At 43.6% G+C, this 22,572-nt stretch overlaps 12 non-coding genes across 12 annotated transcripts; all 12 read right to left on the bottom strand.

Annotated features, from left to right (window-relative positions):
* Positions 1-665: 665 nt before the first annotated feature.
* Positions 666-737, bottom strand: TRNAG-UCC (transfer RNA glycine (anticodon UCC)). The gene has a single exon. It is a non-coding gene; the product is annotated as a tRNA-Gly (tRNA).
* Positions 738-3,841: 3,104 nt separating this feature from the next.
* TRNAG-UCC (transfer RNA glycine (anticodon UCC)) lies at positions 3,842-3,913 on the bottom strand. Its single transcript has one exon. It is a non-coding gene; the product is annotated as a tRNA-Gly (tRNA).
* A 1,512-nt stretch (positions 3,914-5,425) lies between these two features.
* TRNAG-CCC (transfer RNA glycine (anticodon CCC)) lies at positions 5,426-5,497 on the bottom strand. The gene has a single exon. It is a non-coding gene; the product is annotated as a tRNA-Gly (tRNA).
* A 1,529-nt stretch (positions 5,498-7,026) lies between these two features.
* On the bottom strand, positions 7,027-7,098 carry TRNAG-UCC (transfer RNA glycine (anticodon UCC)). The gene has a single exon. It is a non-coding gene; the product is annotated as a tRNA-Gly (tRNA).
* A 1,512-nt stretch (positions 7,099-8,610) lies between these two features.
* On the bottom strand, positions 8,611-8,682 carry TRNAG-CCC (transfer RNA glycine (anticodon CCC)). Its single transcript has one exon. It is a non-coding gene; the product is annotated as a tRNA-Gly (tRNA).
* Positions 8,683-10,215: 1,533 nt separating this feature from the next.
* On the bottom strand, positions 10,216-10,287 carry TRNAG-UCC (transfer RNA glycine (anticodon UCC)). Its single transcript has one exon. It is a non-coding gene; the product is annotated as a tRNA-Gly (tRNA).
* A 1,512-nt stretch (positions 10,288-11,799) lies between these two features.
* On the bottom strand, positions 11,800-11,871 carry TRNAG-CCC (transfer RNA glycine (anticodon CCC)). Its single transcript has one exon. It is a non-coding gene; the product is annotated as a tRNA-Gly (tRNA).
* A 1,535-nt stretch (positions 11,872-13,406) lies between these two features.
* On the bottom strand, positions 13,407-13,478 carry TRNAG-UCC (transfer RNA glycine (anticodon UCC)). Its single transcript has one exon. It is a non-coding gene; the product is annotated as a tRNA-Gly (tRNA).
* Positions 13,479-14,990: 1,512 nt separating this feature from the next.
* Positions 14,991-15,062, bottom strand: TRNAG-CCC (transfer RNA glycine (anticodon CCC)). The gene has a single exon. It is a non-coding gene; the product is annotated as a tRNA-Gly (tRNA).
* A 1,529-nt stretch (positions 15,063-16,591) lies between these two features.
* Positions 16,592-16,663, bottom strand: TRNAG-UCC (transfer RNA glycine (anticodon UCC)). The gene has a single exon. It is a non-coding gene; the product is annotated as a tRNA-Gly (tRNA).
* A 1,522-nt stretch (positions 16,664-18,185) lies between these two features.
* TRNAG-CCC (transfer RNA glycine (anticodon CCC)) lies at positions 18,186-18,257 on the bottom strand. The gene has a single exon. It is a non-coding gene; the product is annotated as a tRNA-Gly (tRNA).
* A 1,535-nt stretch (positions 18,258-19,792) lies between these two features.
* On the bottom strand, positions 19,793-19,864 carry TRNAG-UCC (transfer RNA glycine (anticodon UCC)). Its single transcript has one exon. It is a non-coding gene; the product is annotated as a tRNA-Gly (tRNA).
* Between the last annotated feature and the right edge of the window lie 2,708 nt (positions 19,865-22,572).

Genomic DNA, 22,572 nt, shown 5'->3' on the forward strand with positions numbered 1-22,572 from the left:
AGTGCTTGCATGCTCAGTATTTGGCTTTACCTGGGAGCCAGAGATCTACCCGGTGAGGGCTTGCCGGGTATAAGGCTTTAGAGCGTTTGGGAGCATTCGGTACATGAGAGGACGTTGGACTGGAAGCTATGCAAATTTGAAGCATCCAAACTTCCTGCTGCAGTCGGAGGCTCTTTCCATGGACATCTGCCTTTTGGATTCCTCTAAACTTGCCCTCTGATGAAACATTTTGTGAGCTGCAGTTACCTCCGACGGCTACAAGGTGGTGCTACATTCAGGTGAGGGCACAAGTATGCACAAAATGTTGGGGACTTTTGCCAGATTTATTGCTGGATCTTGCATATTTTTTTCAGAGGCTAAATATTGCCTAGGAAATGCTTTTTAACATAGAGATGCTGGAGTTAAAATGTCTGGTCAGGCCTCAGCCCTTTCATTGTCTGCCACTGTAACATATTTTTTTACCAGTACATGTGAGTGGTGACTCTGCTTTATGAAACTTATCATATATTAGGACAATGAATATAGCAGAAGGGGCGATCGAAATGCTTGCCTACATATTTGTTTATTTTTTATATAATGGCTGATTAACCTCTTAATTATATTACCATTTTGTGAAATGTTGCTTTAAAATATATCCTGCTTGCAGAATATATAAGTATTTGTACTGCGTTGGCCGGGAATCGAACCCGGGTCAACTGCTTGGAAGGCAGCTATGCTCACCACTATACCACCAACGCCCTCTGATCTTTGCGCTCTCGGTTCTAAACATTAGGACCCTGAGTTCAATGACTATCATGCACCAGCTTCAATGGTGCATTTGGTTTAGATACCAACATGAAAAGCAATAGAAAGTTTTTGTAGAGGGTAAGGAACTGGGATTGAAACCAAGGACAAAGCTGTGCAGAAGAGAAGAATGGAAAGCAGCAATACAAATAATAGATATGAACACATAGAGGCAGCATGGGAAGCAAAGCAGGGAAGAGAAATAGAGAACATTCCATGAAATGCCCAGGAGATAGATAAGAGCAGAACAAAAAAGGGAAGAATGAAATTCAAAGCCTCCACATAAAAGTGTTTGAAGGTCCCACCAGTCATTCATGCTTATTATTGTGTGCCTTTACTTTCAAAGTACAGTGTGGAGCTTTTGACGATCCCTCTCTTGTATTTCAGCAGACACAGATAGTTGAGAAGTCTTTTCTCACATAGCTGACACAAGCTTGCGCTTTTCCTTGCTGGTAGCGTGGAAATGACAGCTTGGTCCTTGGAAGTAAAATCAAGCAAAATTAGCAGAGGATGGTTTCGATCCATCGACCTCTGGGTTATGGGCCCAGCACGCTTCCGCTGCGCCACTTTGCTCTGTTGTGAAAGTGTTCTTTTTATGCAGATAAGGAGCATTAGGCAGAGTAGCATGGGATTGGTCTGGCTCTCACCTCATTTGCATAAGTATATCCCAAGGCATGCTGGGTGCAGAAAAACTTCATCTTCCCCTCTCACAATCAGTCATAACTGAAAGTCAGACACTCTTAGGCACTAGCCGTTTCAGGCCTTTATCAAGACAGTAGCTCTTGAACCATCTCTCTCTCGCTCTGTGATCCTAGCACTAGCATGCTCAGGATTTGGCTTTACCTTGGAGCCAGAGATATACCCGGTGAGAGGCTTTTGAGCGTTTGGGAGCGTTGTGGACGTTGGACAGGAAACTATGCGAATATGAAGCCTCCAACATTCCTGCTTCAGTGAGTGGTTCTTTCCATGGACATCTGACTCTTGGATTCCTCTCAACTTGCCTTCTGATAAAACATTTTGTGAGCAGCAGTTTCCTTCGACAGCTACAAGGTGGCGCTACATTCAGGTGAGAGCACAAGTATGCACAAAATGTTAGGGACTTTTGCCAGATTTATCGGTGGATCTTGCATATTTTTTCAGAGGCTAGATATTGCCTAGAAATGCTTTTTAACATAGAGATGCTGGAGTTACAATGTCTGGTCGGGCCTCAGCCCTTCCATTGTTTGCCCACTGTAACAAATTTATTACCAGCACATGTGTGTTGTGACTCTGCTTTATGAAACTTATCATATATTAGGACAATGTATGTAGCAGAAGGTGCGATTGAGATGTTTGCCCACGTATTTGTTTATTTTTTTATATATGGCTGATTAATCTGTTCGTGAAATTTCCATTTTGTGACATGTTGCATTACAATATATCCTGCTTGCAGAATATATAAGTATTTTCAGTTTATTGGCCGGGAATCGAACCCGGGTCAACTGCTTGGGAAGCAGCTATGCTCACCACTATACCACCAACGCCCTCTGATGTGTTAGCTCTCGGTTCTAAATATTACGTTGCAGAAATCAATGACTATCTTGCACCAGCTTCAATGGTGCATTTGGTTTAGATACCAACATGAGAAGCAGTAGAACGTTTTTTGCAGAGGGTAAGGAACTGGGGATTGAAACCAAGGACAAAGTTGTGCAGAAGAGAAGAAATGAAAAGCAACAGTACAAATAGTAGAAATGAGCATATATAGGCAGCATGGGAAGCAAAGCAGGGAAGAGAAAGAGAACATTCCATGAAATGCCCAGGAGATAGATAAGAGCAGAACAAAAAGGGAAGAATGAAATTCAAAGCATGCCCAGAAAGTTGTGTGAAGCTCCCACCAGTCAGTCATTTATGGTTATAATTGTGTGTCTTTACTTTCAAAGTACAGGGTTGTACCTTTCACGATCACTCTTGTATTACACAGACACGAATAGTTGAGAAGTCTTTTCTCACATAGCTGGCACAAGCTTGCACTTTTCCTTTCTGGCTATGTGGAAATGACAGCTTGGTCCTTGGAAGGAAAATCAAGCAAAATTAGCAGAGGATGGTTTCGATCCATCGACCTCTGGGTTATGGGCCCAGCACGCTTCCGCTGCGCCACTCTGCTCCTTTGTGAAAGTGTTCTCTTTATGCAGATGAGGAGGCATTCAGAGAAGTGACGTGGGATTGGTCGGGCTCTCACCTCATTTGCCTAAGTATATCGCAAGGCATGCTGGGTGCAGAAAATCTTTATCTTCCCCTCTCACAATCAGTCACAACTGAAAGTCCAGACCCTCTTAGGCACTAGCCGTTTCAGGCCTTTAAAAAGACAACAGCTCTCCGACGCTCTCTGTCTCTCTCTCTCTCTCTGTGATCCTAGTGCTTGCATGCTCAGTATTTGGCTTTACCTGGGAGCCAGAGATCTACCCGGTGAGGGCTTGCCGGGTATAAGGCTTTAGAGCGTTTGGGAGCATTCGGTACATGAGAGGACGTTGGACTGGAAGCTATGCAAATTTGAAGCATCCAAACTTCCTGCTGCAGTCGGAGGCTCTTTCCATGGACATCTGCCTTTTGGATTCCTCTAAACTTGCCCTCTGATGAAACATTTTGTGAGCTGCAGTTACCTCCGACGGCTACAAGGTGGTGCTACATTCAGGTGAGGGCACAAGTATGCACAAAATGTTGGGGACTTTTGCCAGATTTATTGCTGGATCTTGCATATTTTTTTCAGAGGCTAAATATTGCCTAGGAAATGCTTTTTAACATAGAGATGCTGGAGTTAAAATGTCTGGTCAGGCCTCAGCCCTTTCATTGTCTGCCACTGTAACATATTTTTTTACCAGTACATGTGAGTGGTGACTCTGCTTTATGAAACTTATCATATATTAGGACAATGAATATAGCAGAAGGGGCGATCGAAATGCTTGCCTACATATTTGTTTATTTTTTATATAATGGCTGATTAACCTCTTAATTATATTACCATTTTGTGAAATGTTGCTTTAAAATATATCCTGCTTGCAGAATATATAAGTATTTGTACTGCGTTGGCCGGGAATCGAACCCGGGTCAACTGCTTGGAAGGCAGCTATGCTCACCACTATACCACCAACGCCCTCTGATCTTTGCGCTCTCGGTTCTAAACATTAGGACCCTGAGTTCAATGACTATCATGCACCAGCTTCAATGGTGCATTTGGTTTAGATACCAACATGAAAAGCAATAGAAAGTTTTTGTAGAGGGTAAGGAACTGGGATTGAAACCAAGGACAAAGCTGTGCAGAAGAGAAGAATGGAAAGCAGCAATACAAATAATAGATATGAACACATAGAGGCAGCATGGGAAGCAAAGCAGGGAAGAGAAATAGAGAACATTCCATGAAATGCCCAGGAGATAGATAAGAGCAGAACAAAAAAGGGAAGAATGAAATTCAAAGCCTCCACATAAAAGTGTTTGAAGGTCCCACCAGTCATTCATGCTTATTATTGTGTGCCTTTACTTTCAAAGTACAGTGTGGAGCTTTTGACGATCCCTCTCTTGTATTTCAGCAGACACAGATAGTTGAGAAGTCTTTTCTCACATAGATGACACAAGCTTGCGCTTTTCCTTGCTGATAGCGTGGAAATGACAGCTTGGTCCTTGGAAGTAAAATCAAGCAAAATTAGCAGAGGATGGTTTCGATCCATCGACCTCTGGGTTATGGGCCCAGCACGCTTCCGCTGCGCCACTTTGCTCTGTTGTGAAAGTGTTCTTTTTATGCAGATAAGGAGCATTAGGCAGAGTAGCATGGGATTGGTCTGGCTCTCACCTCATTTGCATAAGTATATCCCAAGGCATGCTGGGTGCAGAAAAACTTCATCTTCCCCTCTCACAATCAGTCATAACTGAAAGTCAGACACTCTTAGGCACTAGCCGTTTCAGGCCTTTATCAAGACAGTAGCTCTTGAACCATCTCTCTCTCGCTCTGTGATCCTAGCACTAGCATGCTCAGGATTTGGCTTTACCTTGGAGCCAGAGATATACCCGGTGAGGGCTTGCCCGGTGTGAGGCTTTTGAGCGTTTGGGAGCGTTGTGGACGTTGGACAGGAAACTATGCGAATATGAAGCCTCCAACATTCCTGCTTCAGTGAGTGGTTCTTTCCATGGACATCTGACTCTTGGATTCCTCTCAACTTGCCTTCTGATAAAACATTTTGTGAGCAGCAGTTTCCTTCGACAGCTACAAGGTGGCGCTACATTCAGGTGAGCGCACAAGTATGCACAAAATGTTAGGGACTTTTGCCAGATTTATCGGTGGATCTTGCATATTTTTTCAGAGGCTAGATATTGCCTAGAAATGCTTTTTAACATAGAGATGCTGGAGTTACAATGTCTGGTCGGGCCTCAGCCCTTCCATTGTTTGCCCACTGTAACAAATTTATTACCAGCACATGTGTGTTGTGACTCTGCTTTATGAAACTTATCATATATTAGGACAATGTATGTAGCAGAAGGTGCGATTGAGATGTTTGCCCACGTATTTGTTTATTTTTTTATATATGGCTGATTAATCTGTTCGTGAAATTTCCATTTTGTGACATGTTGCATTACAATATATCCTGCTTGCAGAATATATAAGTATTTTCAGTGCGTTGGCCGGGAATCGAACCCGGGTCAACTGCTTGGGAAGCAGCTATGCTCACCACTATACCACCAACGCCCTCTGATGTGTTAGCTCTCGGTTCTAAATATTACGTTGCAGAAATCAATGACTATCTTGCACCAGCTTCAATGGTGCATTTGGTTTAGATACCAACATGAGAAGCAGTAGAACGTTTTTTGCAGAGGGTAAGGAACTGGGGATTGAAACCAAGGACAAAGTTGTGCAGAAGAGAAGAAATGAAAAGCAACAGTACAAATAGTAGAAATGAGCATATATAGGCAGCATGGGAAGCAAAGCAGGGAAGAGAAAGAGAACATTCCATGAAATGCCCAGGAGATAGATAAGAGCAGAACAAAAAGGGAAGAATGAAATTCAAAGCATGCCCAGAAAGTTGTGTGAAGCTCCCACCAGTCATTTATGGTTATAATTGTGTGTCTTTACTTTCAAAGTACAGGGTTGTACCTTTCACGATCACTCTTGTATTACACAGACACGAATAGTTGAGAAGTCTTTTCTCACATAGCTGGTACAAGCTTGCACTTTTCCTTTCTGGCTATGTGGAAATGACAGCTTGGTCCTTGGAAGGAAAATCAAGCAAAATTAGCAGAGGATGGTTTCGATCCATCGACCTCTGGGTTATGGGCCCAGCACGCTTCCGCTGCGCCACTCTGCTCCTTTGTGAAAGTGTTCTGTTTATGCAGATGAGGAGGCATTCAGAGAAGTGACGTGGGATTGGTCGGGCTCTCACCTCATTTGCCTAAGTATATCGCAAGGCATGCTGGGTGCAGAAAATCTTTATCTTCCCCTCTCACAATCAGTCACAACTGAAAGTCCAGACCCTCTTATTCACTAGCCGTTTCAGGCCTTTAACAAGACAACAGCTCTCCGACGCTCTCTGTCTCTCTCTCTCTCTGTGATCCTAGTGCTTGCATGCTCAGTATTTGGCTTTACCTGGGAGCCAGAGATCTACCCGGTGAGGGCTTGCCGGTATAAGGCTTTAGAGCGTTTGGGAGCGTTCGGTACATGAGAGGACGTTGGACTGGAAGCTATGCAAATTTGAAGCATCCAAACTTCCTGCTGCAGTCGGAGGCTCTTTCCATGGACATCTGCCTTTTGGATTCCTCTAAACTTGCCCTCTGATGAAGCATTTTGTGAGCTGCAGTTACCTCCGACGGCTACAAGGTGGTGCTACATTCAGGTGAGGGCACAAGTATGCACAAAATGTTGGGGACTTTTGCCAGATTTATTGCTGGATCTTGCATATTTTTTTCAGAGGCTAAATATTGCCTAGGAAATGCTTTTTAACATAGAGATGCTGGAGTTAAAATGTCTGGTCGGGCCTCAGCCCTTTCATTGTCTGCCCACTGTAACATATTTTTTTACCAGTACATGTGAGTGGTGACTCTGCTTTATGAAACTTATCATATATTAGGACAATGAATATAGCAGAAGGGGCGATCGAAATGCTTGCCTACATATTTGTTTATTTTTTATATAATGGCTGATTAACCTCTTAATTATATTACCATTTTGTGAAATGTTGCTTTAAAATATATCCTGCTTGCAGAATATATAAGTATTTGTATTGCGTTGGCCGGGAATCGAACCCGGGTCAACTGCTTGGAAGGCAGCTATGCTCACCACTATACCACCAACGCCCTCAGATCTTTGCGCTCTCGGTTCTAAACATTAGGACCCTGAGTTCAATGACTATCATGCACCAGCTTCAATGGTGCATTTGGTTTAGATACCAACATGAAAAGCAATAGAAAGTTTTTGTAGAAGGTAAGGAACTGGGATTGAAACCAAGGACAAAGCTGTGCAGAAGAGAAGAATGGAAAGCAGCAATACAAATAATAGATATGAACACATAGAGGCAGCATGGGAAGCAAAGCAGGGAAGAGAAATAGAGAACATTCCATGAAATGCCCAGGAGATAGATAAGAGCAGAACAAAAAAGGGAAGAATGAAATTCAAAGCCTCCACATAAAAGTGTTTGAAGGTCCCACCAGTCATTCATGCTTATTATTGTGTGCCTTTACTTTCAAAGTACAGTGTGGAGCTTTTGACGATCCCTCTCTTGTATTTCAGCAGACACAGATAGTTGAGAAGTCTTTTCTCACATAGCTGGCACAAGCTTGCGCTTTTCCTTGCTGGTAGCGTGGAAATGACAGCTTGGTCCTTGGAAGTAAAATCAAGCAAAATTAGCAGAGGATGGTTTCGATCCATCGACCTCTGGGTTATGGGCCCAGCACGCTTCCGCTGCGCCACTCTGCTCCGTTGTGAAAGTGTTCTTTTTATGCAGATAAGGAGCATTAGGCAGAGTAGCATGGGATTGGTCTGGCTCTCACCTCATTTGCATAAGTATATCCCAAGGCATGCTGGGTGCAGAAAAACTTCATCTTCCCCTCTCACAATCAGTCATAACTGAAAGTCAGACACTCTTAGGCACTAGCCGTTTCAGGCCTTTATCAAGACAGTAGCTCTTGAACCATCTCTCTCTCGCTCTGTGATCCTAGCACTAGCATGCTCAGGATTTGGCTTTACCTTGGAGCCAGAGATATACCCGGTGAGGGCTTGCCCGGTGTGAGGCTTTTGAGCGTTTGGGAGCGTTGTGGACGTTGGACAGGAAACTATGCGAATATGAAGCCTCCAACATTCCTGCTTCAGTGAGTGGTCCTTTCCATGGACATCTGACTCTTGGATTCCTCTCAACTTGCCTTCTGATAAAACATTTTGTGAGCAGCAGTTTCCTTCGACAGCTACAAGGTGGCGCTACATTCAGGTGAGAGCACAAGTATGCACAAAATGTTAGGGACTTTTGCCAGATTTATCGGTGGATCTTGCATATTTTTTCAGAGGCTAGATATTGCCTAGAAATGCTTTTTAACATAGAGATGCTGGAGTTACAATGTCTGGTGGGGCCTCAGCCCTTCCATTGTTTGCCCACTGTAACAAATTTATTACCAGCACATGTGTGTTGTGACTCTGCTTTATGAAACTTATCATATATTAGGACAATGTATGTAGCAGAAGGTGCGATTGAGATGTTTGCCCACGTATTTGTTTATTTTTTTATATATGGCTGATTAATCTGTTCGTGAAATTTCCATTTTGTGACATGTTGCATTACAATATATCCTGCTTGCAGAATATATAAGTATTTTCAGTGCGTTGGCCGGGAATCGAACCCGGGTCAACTGCTTGGGAAGCAGCTATGCTCACCACTATACCACCAACGCCCTCTGATGTGTTAGCTCTCGGTTCTAAATATTACGTTGCAGAAATCAATGACTATCTTGCACCAGCTTCAATGGTGCATTTGGTTTAGATACCAACATGAGAAGCAGTAGAACGTTTTTTGCAGAGGGTAAGGAACTGGGGATTGAAACCAAGGACAAAGTTGTGCAGAAGAGAAGAAATGAAAAGCAACAGTACAAATAGTAGAAATGAGCATATATAGGCAGCATGGGAAGCAAAGCAGGGAAGAGAAAGAGAACATTCCATGAAATGCCCAGGAGATAGATAAGAGCAGAACAAAAAGGGAAGAATGAAATTCAAAGCATGCCCAGAAAGTTGTGTGAAGCTCCCACCAGTCAGTCATTTATGGTTATAATTGTGTGTCTTTACTTTCAAAGTACAGGGTTGTACCTTTCACGATCACTCTTGTATTACACAGACACGAATAGTTGAGAAGTCTTTTCTCACATAGCTGGCACAAGCTTGCACTTTTCCTTTCTGGCTATGTGGAAATGACAGCTTGGTCCTTGGAAGGAAAATCAAGCAAAATTAGCAGAGGATGGTTTCGATCCATCGACCTCTGGGTTATGGGCCCAGCACGCTTCCGCTGCGCCACTCTGCTCCTTTGTGAAAGTGTTCTCTTTATGCAGATGAGGAGGCATTCAGAGAAGTGACGTGGGATTGGTCGGGCTCTCACCTCATTTGCCTAAGTATATCGCAAGGCATGCTGGGTGCAGAAAATCTTTATCTTCCCCTCTCACAATCAGTCACAACTGAAAGTCCAGACCCTCTTAGGCACTAGCCGTTTCAGGCCTTTAACAAGACAACAGCTCTCCGACGCTCTCTGTCTCTCTCTCTCTCTGTGATCCTAGTGCTTGCATGCTCAGTATTTGGCTTTTCCTGGGAGCCAGAGATCTACCCGGTGAGGGCTTGCCGGTATAAGGCTTTAGAGCGTTTGGGAGCGTTCGGTACATGAGAGGACGTTGGACTGGAAGCTATGCAAATTTGAAGCATCCAAACTTCCTGCTGCAGTCGGAGGCTCTTTCCATGGACATCTGCCTTTTGGATTCCTCTAAACTTGCCCTCTGATGAAACATTTTGTGAGCTGCAGTTACCTCCGACGGCTACAAGGTGGTGCTACATTCAGGTGAGGGCACAAGTATGCACAAAATGTTGGGGACTTTTGCCAGATTTATTGCTGGATCTTGCATATTTTTTTCAGAGGCTAAATATTGCCTAGGAAATGCTTTTTAACATAGAGATGCTGGAGTTAAAATGTCTGGTCGGGCCTCAGCCCTTTCATTGTCTGCCCACTGTAACATATTTTTTTACCTGTACATGTGAGTGGTGACTCTGCTTTATGAAACTTATCATATATTAGGACAATGAATATAGCAGAAGGGGCGATCGAAATGCTTGCCTACATATTTGTTTATTTTTTATATAATGGCTGATTAACCTCTTAATTATATTACCATTTTGTGAAATGTTGCTTTAAAATATATCCTGCTTGCAGAATATATAAGTATTTGTATTGCGTTGGCCGGGAATCGAACCCGGGTCAACTGCTTGGAAGGCAGCTATGCTCACCACTATACCACCAACGCCCTCAGATCTTTGCGCTCTCGGTTCTAAACATTAGGACCCTGAGTTCAATGACTATCATGCACCAGCTTCAATGGTGCATTTGGTTTAGATACCAACATGAAAAGCAATAGAAAGTTTTTGTAGAAGGTAAGGAACTGGGATTGAAACCAAGGACAAAGCTGTGCAGAAGAGAAGAATGGAAAGCAGCAATACAAATAATAGATATGAACACATAGAGGCAGCATGGGAAGCAAAGCAGGGAAGAGAAATAGAGAACATTCCATGAAATGCCCAGGAGATAGATAAGAGCAGAACAAAAAAGGGAAGAATGAAATTCAAAGCCTCCACATAAAAGTGTTTGAAGGTCCCACCAGTCATTCATGCTTATTATTGTGTGCCTTTACTTTCAAAGTACAGTGTGGAGCTTTTGACGATCCCTCTCTTGTATTTCAGCAGACACAGATAGTTGAGAAGTCTTTTCTCACATAGCTGGCACAAGCTTGCGCTTTTCCTTGCTGGTAGCGTGGAAATGACAGCTTGGTCCTTGGAAGTAAAATCAAGCAAAATTAGCAGAGGATGGTTTCGATCCATCGACCTCTGGGTTATGGGCCCAGCACGCTTCCGCTGCGCCACTCTGCTCCGTTGTGAAAGTGTTCTTTTTATGCAGATAAGGAGCATTAGGCAGAGTAGCATGGGATTGGTCTGGCTCTCACCTCATTTGCATAAGTATATCCCAAGGCATGCTGGGTGCAGAAAAACTTCATCTTCCCCTCTCACAATCAGTCATAACTGAAAGTCAGACACTCTTAGGCACTAGCCGTTTCAGGCCTTTATCAAGACAGTAGCTCTTGAACCATCTCTCTCTCGCTCTGTGATCCTAGCACTAGCATGCTCAGGATTTGGCTTTACCTTGGAGCCAGAGATATACCCGGTGAGGGCTTGCCCGGTGTGAGGCTTTTGAGCGTTCGGGACGTGAGTGGACGTTGGACAGGAAACTATGCGAATATGAAGCCTCCAACATTCCTGCTTCAGTGAGTGGTTCTTTCCATGGACATCTGACTCTTGGATTCCTCTCAACTTGCCTTCTGATAAAACATTTTGTGAGCAGCAGTTTCCTTCGACAGCTACAAGGTGGCGCTACATTCAGGTGAGAGCACAAGTATGCACAAAATGTTAGGGACTTTTGCCAGATTTATCGGTGGATCTTGCATATTTTTTCAGAGGCTAGATATTGCCTAGAAATGCTTTTTAACATAGAGATGCTGGAGTTACAATGTCTGGTCGGGCCTCAGCCCTTCCATTGTTTGCCCACTGTAACAAATTTATTACCAGCACATGTGTGTTGTGACTCTGCTTTATGAAACTTATCATATATTAGGACAATGTATGTAGCAGAAGGTGCGATTGAGATGTTTGCCCACGTATTTGTTTATTTTTTTATATATGGCTGATTAATCTGTTCGTGAAATTTCCATTTTGTGACATGTTGCATTACAATATATCCTGCTTGCAGAATATATAAGTATTTTCAGTGCGTTGGCCGGGAATCGAACCCGGGTCAACTGCTTGGGAAGCAGCTATGCTCACCACTATACCACCAACGCCCTCTGATGTGTTAGCTCTCGGTTCTAAATATTACGTTGCAGAAATCAATGACTATCTTGCACCAGCTTCAATGGTGCATTTGGTTTAGATACCAACATGAGAAGCAGTAGAACGTTTTTTGCAGAGGGTAAGGAACTGGGGATTGAAACCAAGGACAAAGTTGTGCAGAAGAGAAGAAATGAAAAGCAACAGTACAAATAGTAGAAATGAGCATATATAGGCAGCATGGGAAGCAAAGCAGGGAAGAGAAAGAGAACATTCCATGAAATGCCCAGGAGATAGATAAGAGCAGAACAAAAAGGGAAGAATGAAATTCAAAGCATGCCCAGAAAGTTGTGTGAAGCTCCCACCAGTCAGTCATTTATGGTTATAATTGTGTGTCTTTACTTTCAAAGTACAGGGTTGTACCTTTCACAATCACTCTTGTATTACACAGACACGAATAGTTGAGAAGTCTTTTCTCACATAGCTGGCACAAGCTTGCACTTTTCCTTTCTGGCTATGTGGAAATGACAGCTTGGTCCTTGGAAGGAAAATCAAGCAAAATTAGCAGAGGATGGTTTCGATCCATCGACCTCTGGGTTATGGGCCCAGCACGCTTCCGCTGCGCCACTCTGCTCCTTTGTGAAAGTGTTCTCTTTATGCAGATGAGGAGGCATTCAGAGAAGTGACGTGGGATTGGTCGGGCTCTCACCTCATTTGCCTAAGTATATCGCAAGGCATGCTGGGTGCAGAAAATCTTTATCTTCCCCTCTCACAATCAGTCACAACTGAAAGTCCAGACCCTCTTAGGCACTAGCCGTTTCAGGCCTTTAACAAGACAACAGCTCTCCGACGCTCTCTGTCTCTCTCTCTCTCTCTGTGATCCTAGTGCTTGCATGCTCAGTATTTGGCTTTACCTGGGAGCCAGAGATCTACCCGGTGAGGGCTTGCCGGGTATAAGGCTTTAGAGCGTTTGGGAGCATTCGGTACATGAGAGGACGTTGGACTGGAAGCTATGCAAATTTGAAGCATCCAAACTTCCTGCTGCAGTCGGAGGCTCTTTCCATGGACATCTGCCTTTTGGATTCCTCTAAACTTGCCCTCTGATGAAACATTTTGTGAGCTGCAGTTACCTCCGACGGCTACAAGGTGGTGCTACATTCAGGTGAGGGCACAAGTATGCACAAAATGTTGGGGACTTTTGCCAGATTTATTGCTGGATCTTGCATATTTTTTTCAGAGGCTAAATATTGCCTAGGAAATGCTTTTTAACATAGAGATGCTGGAGTTAAAATGTCTGGTCAGGCCTCAGCCCTTTCATTGTCTGCCACTGTAACATATTTTTTTACCAGTACATGTGAGTGGTGACTCTGCTTTATGAAACTTATCATATATTAGGACAATGAATATAGCAGAAGGGGCGATCGAAATGCTTGCCTACATATTTGTTTATTTTTTATATAATGGCTGATTAACCTCTTAATTATATTACCATTTTGTGAAATGTTGCTTTAAAATATATCCTGCTTGCAGAATATATAAGTATTTGTACTGCGTTGGCCGGGAATCGAACCCGGGTCAACTGCTTGGAAGGCAGCTATGCTCACCACTATACCACCAACGCCCTCTGATCTTTGCGCTCTCGGTTCTAAACATTAGGACCCTGAGTTCAATGACTATCATGCACCAGCTTCAATGGTGCATTTGGTTTAGATACCAACATGAAAAGCAATAGAAAGTTTTTGTGGAGGGTAAGGAACTGGGATTGAAACCAAGGACAAAGCTGTGCAGAAGAGAAGAATGGAAAGCAGCAATACAAATAATAGATATGAACACATAGAGGCAGCATGGGAAGCAAAGCAGGGAAGAGAAATAGAGAACATTCCATGAAATGCCCAGGAGATAGATAAGAGCAGAACAAAAAAGGGAAGAATGAAATTCAAAGCCTCCACATAAAAGTGTTTGAAGGTCCCACCAGTCATTCATGCTTATTATTGTGTGCCTTTACTTTCAAAGTACAGTGTGGAGCTTTTGACGATCCCTCTCTTGTATTTCAGCAGACACAGATAGTTGAGAAGTCTTTTCTCACATAGCTGACACAAGCTTGCGCTTTTCCTTGCTGGTAGCGTGGAAATGACAGCTTGGTCCTTGGAAGTAAAATCAAGCAAAATTAGCAGAGGATGGTTTCGATCCATCGACCTCTGGGTTATGGGCCCAGCACGCTTCCGCTGCGCCACTTTGCTCTGTTGTGAAAGTGTTCTTTTTATGCAGATAAGGAGCATTAGGCAGAGTAGCATGGGATTGGTCTGGCTCTCACCTCATTTGCATAAGTATATCCCAAGGCATGCTGGGTGCAGAAAAACTTCATCTTCCCCTCTCACAATCAGTCATAACTGAAAGTCAGACACTCTTAGGCACTAGCCGTTTCAGGCCTTTATCAAGACAGTAGCTCTTGAACCATCTCTCTCTCGCTCTGTGATCCTAGCACTAGCATGCTCAGGATTTGGCTTTACCTTGGAGCCAGAGATATACCCGGTGAGGGCTTGCCCGGTGTGAGGCTTTTGAGCGTTTGGGAGCGTTGTGGACGTTGGACAGGAAACTATGCGAATATGAAGCCTCCAACATTCCTGCTTCAGTGAGTGGTTCTTTCCATGGACATCTGACTCTTGGATTCCTCTCAACTTGCCTTCTGATAAAACATTTTGTGAGCAGCAGTTTCCTTCGACAGCTACAAGGTGGCGCTACATTCAGGTGAGAGCACAAGTATGCACAAAATGTTAGGGACTTTTGCCAGATTTATCGGTGGATCTTGCATATTTTTTCAGAGGCTAGATATTGCCTAGAAATGCTTTTTAACATAGAGATGCTGGAGTTACAATGTCTGGTCGGGCCTCAGCCCTTCCATTGTTTGCCCACTGTAACAAATTTATTACCAGCACATGTGTGTTGTGACTCTGCTTTATGAAACTTATCATATATTAGGACAATGTATGTAGCAGAAGGTGCGATTGAGATGTTTGCCCACGTATTTGTTTATTTTTTTATATATGGCTGATTAATCTGTTCGTGAAATTTCCATTTTGTGACATGTTGCATTACAATATATCCTGCTTGCAGAATATATAAGTATTTTCAGTGCGTTGGCCGGGAATCGAACCCGGGTCAACTGCTTGGGAAGCAGCTATGCTCACCACTATACCACCAACGCCCTCTGATGTGTTAGCTCTCGGTTCTAAATATTACGTTGCAGAAATCAATGACTATCTTGCACCAGCTTCAATGGTGCATTTGGTTTAGATACCAACATGAGAAGCAGTAGAACGTTTTTTGCAGAGGGTAAGGAACTGGGGATTGAAACCAAGGACAAAGTTGTGCAGAAGAGAAGAAATGAAAAGCAACAGTACAAATAGTAGAAATGAGCATATATAGGCAGCATGGGAAGCAAAGCAGGGAAGAGAAAGAGAACATTCCATGAAATGCCCAGGAGATAGATAAGAGCAGAACAAAAAGGGAAGAATGAAATTCAAAGCATGCCCAGAAAGTTGTGTGAAGCTCCCACCAGTCATTTATGGTTATAATTGTGTGTCTTTACTTTCAAAGTACAGGGTTGTACCTTTCACGATCACTCTTGTATTACACAGACACGAATAGTTGAGAAGTCTTTTCTCACATAGCTGGTACAAGCTTGCACTTTTCCTTTCTGGCTATGTGGAAATGACAGCTTGGTCCTTGGAAGGAAAATCAAGCAAAATTAGCAGAGGATGGTTTCGATCCATCGACCTCTGGGTTATGGGCCCAGCACGCTTCCGCTGCGCCACTCTGCTCCTTTGTGAAAGTGTTCTGTTTATGCAGATGAGGAGGCATTCAGAGAAGTGACGTGGGATTGGTCGGGCTCTCACCTCATTTGCCTAAGTATATCGCAAGGCATGCTGGGTGCAGAAAATCTTTATCTTCCCCTCTCACAATCAGTCACAACTGAAAGTCCAGACCCTCTTATTCACTAGCCGTTTCAGGCCTTTAACAAGACAACAGCTCTCCGACGCTCTCTGTCTCTCTCTCTCTCTGTGATCCTAGTGCTTGCATGCTCAGTATTTGGCTTTACCTGGGAGCCAGAGATCTACCCGGTGAGGGCTTGCCGGTATAAGGCTTTAGAGCGTTTGGGAGCGTTCGGTACATGAGAGGACGTTGGACTGGAAGCTATGCAAATTTGAAGCATCCAAACTTCCTGCTGCAGTCGGAGGCTCTTTCCATGGACATCTGCCTTTTGGATTCCTCTAAACTTGCCCTCTGATGAAACATTTTGTGAGCTGCAGTTACCTCCGACGGCTACAAGGTGGTGCTACATTCAGGTGAGGGCACAAGTATGCACAAAATGTTGGGGACTTTTGCCAGATTTATTGCTGGATCTTGCATATTTTTTTCAGAGGCTAAATATTGCCTAGGAAATGCTTTTTAACATAGAGATGCTGGAGTTAAAATGTCTGGTCGGGCCTCAGCCCTTTCATTGTCTGCCCACTGTAACATATTTTTTTACCAGTACATGTGAGTGGTGACTCTGCTTTATGAAACTTATCATATATTAGGACAAGGAATATAGCAGAAGGGGCGATCGAAATGCTTGCCTACATATTTGTTTATTTTTTATATAATGGCTGATTAACCTCTTAATTATATTACCATTTTGTGAAATGTTGCTTTAAAATATATCCTGCTTGCAGAATATATAAGTATTTGTATTGCGTTGGCCGGGAATCGAACCCGGGTCAACTGCTTGGAAGGCAGCTATGCTCACCACTATACCACCAACGCCCTCAGATCTTTGCGCTCTCGGTTCTAAACATTAGGACCCTGAGTTCAATGACTATCATGCACCAGCTTCAATGGTGCATTTGGTTTAGATACCAACATGAAAAGCAATAGAAAGTTTTTGTAGAAGGTAAGGAACTGGGATTGAAACCAAGGACAAAGCTGTGCAGAAGAGAAGAATGGAAAGCAGCAATACAAATAATAGATATGAACACATAGAGGCAGCATGGGAAGCAAAGCAGGGAAGAGAAATAGAGAACATTCCATGAAATGCCCAGGAGATAGATAAGAGCAGAACAAAAAAGGGAAGAATGAAATTCAAAGCCTCCACATAAAAGTGTTTGAAGGTCCCACCAGTCATTCATGCTTATTATTGTGTGCCTTTACTTTCAAAGTACAGTGTGGAGCTTTTGACGATCCCTCTCTTGTATTTCAGCAGACACAGATAGTTGAGAAGTCTTTTCTCACATAGCTGGCACAAGCTTGCGCTTTTCCTTGCTGGTAGCGTGGAAATGACAGCTTGGTCCTTGGAAGTAAAATCAAGCAAAATTAGCAGAGGATGGTTTCGATCCATCGACCTCTGGGTTATGGGCCCAGCACGCTTCCGCTGCGCCACTCTGCTCCGTTGTGAAAGTGTTCTTTTTATGCAGATAAGGAGCATTAGGCAGAGTAGCATGGGATTGGTCTGGCTCTCACCTCATTTGCATAAGTATATCCCAAGGCATGCTGGGTGCAGAAAAACTTCATCTTCCCCTCTCACAATCAGTCATAACTGAAAGTCAGACACTCTTAGGCACTAGCCGTTTCAGGCCTTTATCAAGACAGTAGCTCTTGAACCATCTCTCTCTCGCTCTGTGATCCTAGCACTAGCATGCTCAGGATTTGGCTTTACCTTGGAGCCAGAGATATACCCGGTGAGGGCTTGCCCGGTGTGAGGCTTTTGAGCGTTTGGGAGCGTTCGGGACGTGAGTGGACGTTGGACAGGAAACTATGCGAATATGAAGCCTCCAACATTCCTGCTTCAGTGAGTGGTTCTTTCCATGGACATCTGACTCTTGGATTCCTCTCAACTTGCCTTCTGATAAAACATTTTGTGAGCAGCAGTTTCCTTCGACAGCTACAAGGTGGCGCTACATTCAGGTGAGAGCACAAGTATGCACAAAATGTTAGGGACTTTTGCCAGATTTATCGGTGGATCTTGCATATTTTTTCAGAGGCTAGATATTGCCTAGAAATGCTTTTTAACATAGAGATGCTGGAGTTACAATGTCTGGTCGGGCCTCAGCCCTTCCATTGTTTGCCCACTGTAACAAATTTATTACCAGCACATGTGTGTTGTGACTCTGCTTTATGAAACTTATCATATATTAGGACAATGTATGTAGCAGAAGGTGCGATTGAGATGTTTGCCCACGTATTTGTTTATTTTTTTATATATGGCTGATTAATCTGTTCGTGAAATTTCCATTTTGTGACATGTTGCATTACAATATATCCTGCTTGCAGAATATATAAGTATTTTCAGTGCGTTGGCCGGGAATCGAACCCGGGTCAACTGCTTGGGAAGCAGCTATGCTCACCACTATACCACCAACGCCCTCTGATGTGTTAGCTCTCGGTTCTAAATATTACGTTGCAGAAATCAATGACTATCTTGCACCAGCTTCAATGGTGCATTTGGTTTAGATACCAACATGAGAAGCAGTAGAACGTTTTTTGCAGAGGGTAAGGAACTGGGGATTGAAACCAAGGACAAAGTTGTGCAGAAGAGAAGAAATGAAAAGCAACAGTACAAATAGTAGAAATGAGCATATATAGGCAGCATGGGAAGCAAAGCAGGGAAGAGAAAGAGAACATTCCATGAAATGCCCAGGAGATAGATAAGAGCAGAACAAAAAGGGAAGAATGAAATTCAAAGCATGCCCAGAAAGTTGTGTGAAGCTCCCACCAGTCAGTCATTTATGGTTATAATTGTGTGTCTTTACTTTCAAAGTACAGGGTTGTACCTTTCACGATCACTCTTGTATTACACAGACACGAATAGTTGAGAAGTCTTTTCTCACATTGCTGGCACAAGCTTGCACTTTTCCTTTCTGGCTATGTGGAAATGACAGCTTGGTCCTTGGAAGGAAAATCAAGCAAAATTAGCAGAGGATGGTTTCGATCCATCGACCTCTGGGTTATGGGCCCAGCACGCTTCCGCTGCGCCACTCTGCTCTTTTGTGAAAGTGTTCTCTTTATGCAGATGAGGAGGCATTCAGAGAAGTGACGTGGGATTGGTCGGGCTCTCACCTCATTTGCCTAAGTATATCGCAAGGCATGCTGGGTGCAGAAAATCTTTATCTTCCCCTCTCACAATCAGTCACAACTGAAAGTCCAGACCCTCTTAGGCACTAGCCGTTTCAGGCCTTTAACAAGACAACAGCTCTCCGACGCTCTCTGTCTCTCTCTCTCTCTCTGTGATCCTAGTGCTTGCATGCTCAGTATTTGGCTTTACCTGGGAGCCAGAGATCTACCCGGTGAGGGCTTGCCGGGTATAAGGCTTTAGAGCGTTTGGGAGCATTCGGTACATGAGAGGACGTTGGACTGGAAGCTATGCAAATTTGAAGCATCCAAACTTCCTGCTGCAGTCGGAGGCTCTTTCCATGGACATCTGCCTTTTGGATTCCTCTAAACTTGCCCTCTGATAAAACATTTTGTGAGCTGCAGTTACCTCCGACGGCTACAAGGTGGTGCTACATTCAGGTGAGGGCACAAGTATGCACAAAATGTTGGGGACTTTTGCCAGATTTATTGCTGGATCTTGCATATTTTTTTCAGAGGCTAAATATTGCCTAGGAAATGCTTTTTAACATAGAGATGCTGGAGTTAAAATGTCTGGTCAGGCCTCAGCCCTTTCATTGTCTGCCACTGTAACATATTTTTTTACCAGTACATGTGAGTGGTGACTCTGCTTTATGAAACTTATCATATATTAGGACAATGAATATAGCAGAAGGGGCGATCGAAATGCTTGCCTACATATTTGTTTATTTTTTATATAATGGCTGATTAACCTCTTAATTATATTACCATTTTGTGAAATGTTGCTTTAAAATATATCCTGCTTGCAGAATATATAAGTATTTGTACTGCGTTGGCCGGGAATCGAACCCGGGTCAACTGCTTGGAAGGCAGCTATGCTCACCACTATACCACCAACGCCCTCTGATCTTTGCGCTCTCGGTTCTAAACATTAGGACCCTGAGTTCAATGACTATCATGCACCAGCTTCAATGGTGCATTTGGTTTAGATACCAACATGAAAAGCAATAGAAAGTTTTTGTAGAGGGTAAGGAACTGGGATTGAAACCAAGGACAAAGCTGTGCAGAAGAGAAGAATGGAAAGCAGCAATACAAATAATAGATATGAACACATAGAGGCAGCATGGGAAGCAAAGCAGGGAAGAGAAATAGAGAACATTCCATGAAATGCCCAGGAGATAGATAAGAGCAGAACAAAAAAGGGAAGAATGAAATTCAAAGCCTCCACATAAAAGTGTTTGAAGGTCCCACTAGTCATTCATGCTTATTATTGTGTGCCTTTACTTTCAAAGTACAGTGTGGAGCTTTTGACGATCCCTCTCTTGTATTTCAGCAGACACAGATAGTTGAGAAGTCTTTTCTCACATAGCTGACACAAGCTTGCGCTTTTCCTTGCTGGTAGCGTGGAAATGACAGCTTGGTCCTTGGAAGTAAAATCAAGCAAAATTAGCAGAGGATGGTTTCGATCCATCGACCTCTGGGTTATGGGCCCAGCACGCTTCCGCTGCGCCACTTTGCTCTGTTGTGAAAGTGTTCTTTTTATGCAGATAAGGAGCATTAGGCAGAGTAGCATGGGATTGGTCTGGCTCTCACCTCATTTGCATAAGTATATCCCAAGGCATGCTGGGTGCAGAAAAACTTCATCTTCCCCTCTCACAATCAGTCATAACTGAAAGTCAGACACTCTTAGGCACTAGCCGTTTCAGGCCTTTATCAAGACAGTAGCTCTTGAACCATCTCTCTCTCGCTCTGTGATCCTAGCACTAGCATGCTCAGGATTTGGCTTTACCTTGGAGCCAGAGATATACCCGGTGAGGGCTTGCCCGGTGTGAGGCTTTTGAGCGTTTGGGAGCGTTGTGGACGTTGGACAGGAAACTATGCGAATATGAAGCCTCCAACATTCCTGCTTCAGTGAGTGGTTCTTTCCATGGACATCTGACTCTTGGATTCCTCTCAACTTGCCTTCTGATAAAACATTTTGTGAGCAGCAGTTTCCTTCGACAGCTACAAGGTGGCGCTACATTCAGGTGAGAGCACAAGTATGCACAAAATGTTAGGGACTTTTGCCAGATTTATCGGTGGATCTTGCATATTTTTTCAGAGGCTAGATATTGCCTAGAAATGCTTTTTAACATAGAGATGCTGGAGTTACAATGTCTGGTCGGGCCTCAGCCCTTCCATTGTTTGCCCACTGTAACAAATTTATTACCAGCACATGTGTGTTGTGACTCTGCTTTATGAAACTTATCATATATTAGGACAATGTATGTAGCAGAAGGTGCGATTGAGATGTTTGCCCACGTATTTGTTTATTTTTTTATATATGGCTGATTAATCTGTTCGTGAAATTTCCATTTTGTGACATGTTGCATTACAATATATCCTGCTTGCAGAATATATAAGTATTTTCAGTTTATTGGCCGGGAATCGAACCCGGGTCAACTGCTTGGGAAGCAGCTATGCTCACCACTATACCACCAACGCCCTCTGATGTGTTAGCTCTCGGTTCTAAATATTACGTTGCAGAAATCAATGACTATCTTGCACCAGCTTCAATGGTGCATTTGGTTTAGATACCAACATGAGAAGCAGTAGAACGTTTTTTGCAGAGGGTAAGGAACTGGGGATTGAAACCAAGGACAAAGTTGTGCAGAAGAGAAGAAATGAAAAGCAACAGTACAAATAGTAGAAATGAGCATATATAGGCAGCATGGGAAGCAAAGCAGGGAAGAGAAAGAGAACATTCCATGAAATGCCCAGGAGATAGATAAGAGCAGAACAAAAAGGGAAGAATGAAATTCAAAGCATGCCCAGAAAGTTGTGTGAAGCTCCCACCAGTCAGTCATTTATGGTTATAATTGTGTGTCTTTACTTTCAAAGTACAGGGTTGTACCTTTCACGATCACTCTTGTATTACACAGACACGAATAGTTGAGAAGTCTTTTCTCACATAGCTGGCACAAGCTTGCACTTTTCCTTTCTGGCTATGTGGAAATGACAGCTTGGTCCTTGGAAGGAAAATCAAGCAAAATTAGCAGAGGATGGTTTCGATCCATCGACCTCTGGGTTATGGGCCCAGCACGCTTCCGCTGCGCCACTCTGCTCCTTTGTGAAAGTGTTCTCTTTATGCAGATGAGGAGGCATTCAGAGAAGTGACGTGGGATTGGTCGGGCTCTCACCTCATTTGCCTAAGTATATCGCAAGGCATGCTGGGTGCAGAAAATCTTTATCTTCCCCTCTCACAATCAGTCACAACTGAAAGTCCAGACCCTCTTAGGCACTAGCCGTTTCAGGCCTTTAACAAGACAACAGCTCTCCGACGCTCTCTGTCTCTCTCTCTCTCTCTGTGATCCTAGTGCTTGCATGCTCAGTATTTGGCTTTACCTGGGAGCCAGAGATCTACCCGGTGAGGGCTTGCCGGGTATAAGGCTTTAGAGCGTTTGGGAGCATTCGGTACATGAGAGGACGTTGGACTGGAAGCTATGCAAATTTGAAGCATCCAAACTTCCTGCTGCAGTCGGAGGCTCTTTCCATGGACATCTGCCTTTTGGATTCCTCTAAACTTGCCCTCTGATGAAACATTTTGTGAGCTGCAGTTACCTCCGACG

The sequence above is a fragment of the Lissotriton vulgaris genome, chromosome 9 (assembly GCF_964263255.1).
Source record: "Lissotriton vulgaris chromosome 9, aLisVul1.2, whole genome shotgun sequence".
Taxonomy (NCBI): Eukaryota; Metazoa; Chordata; class Amphibia; order Caudata; family Salamandridae; genus Lissotriton; species Lissotriton vulgaris.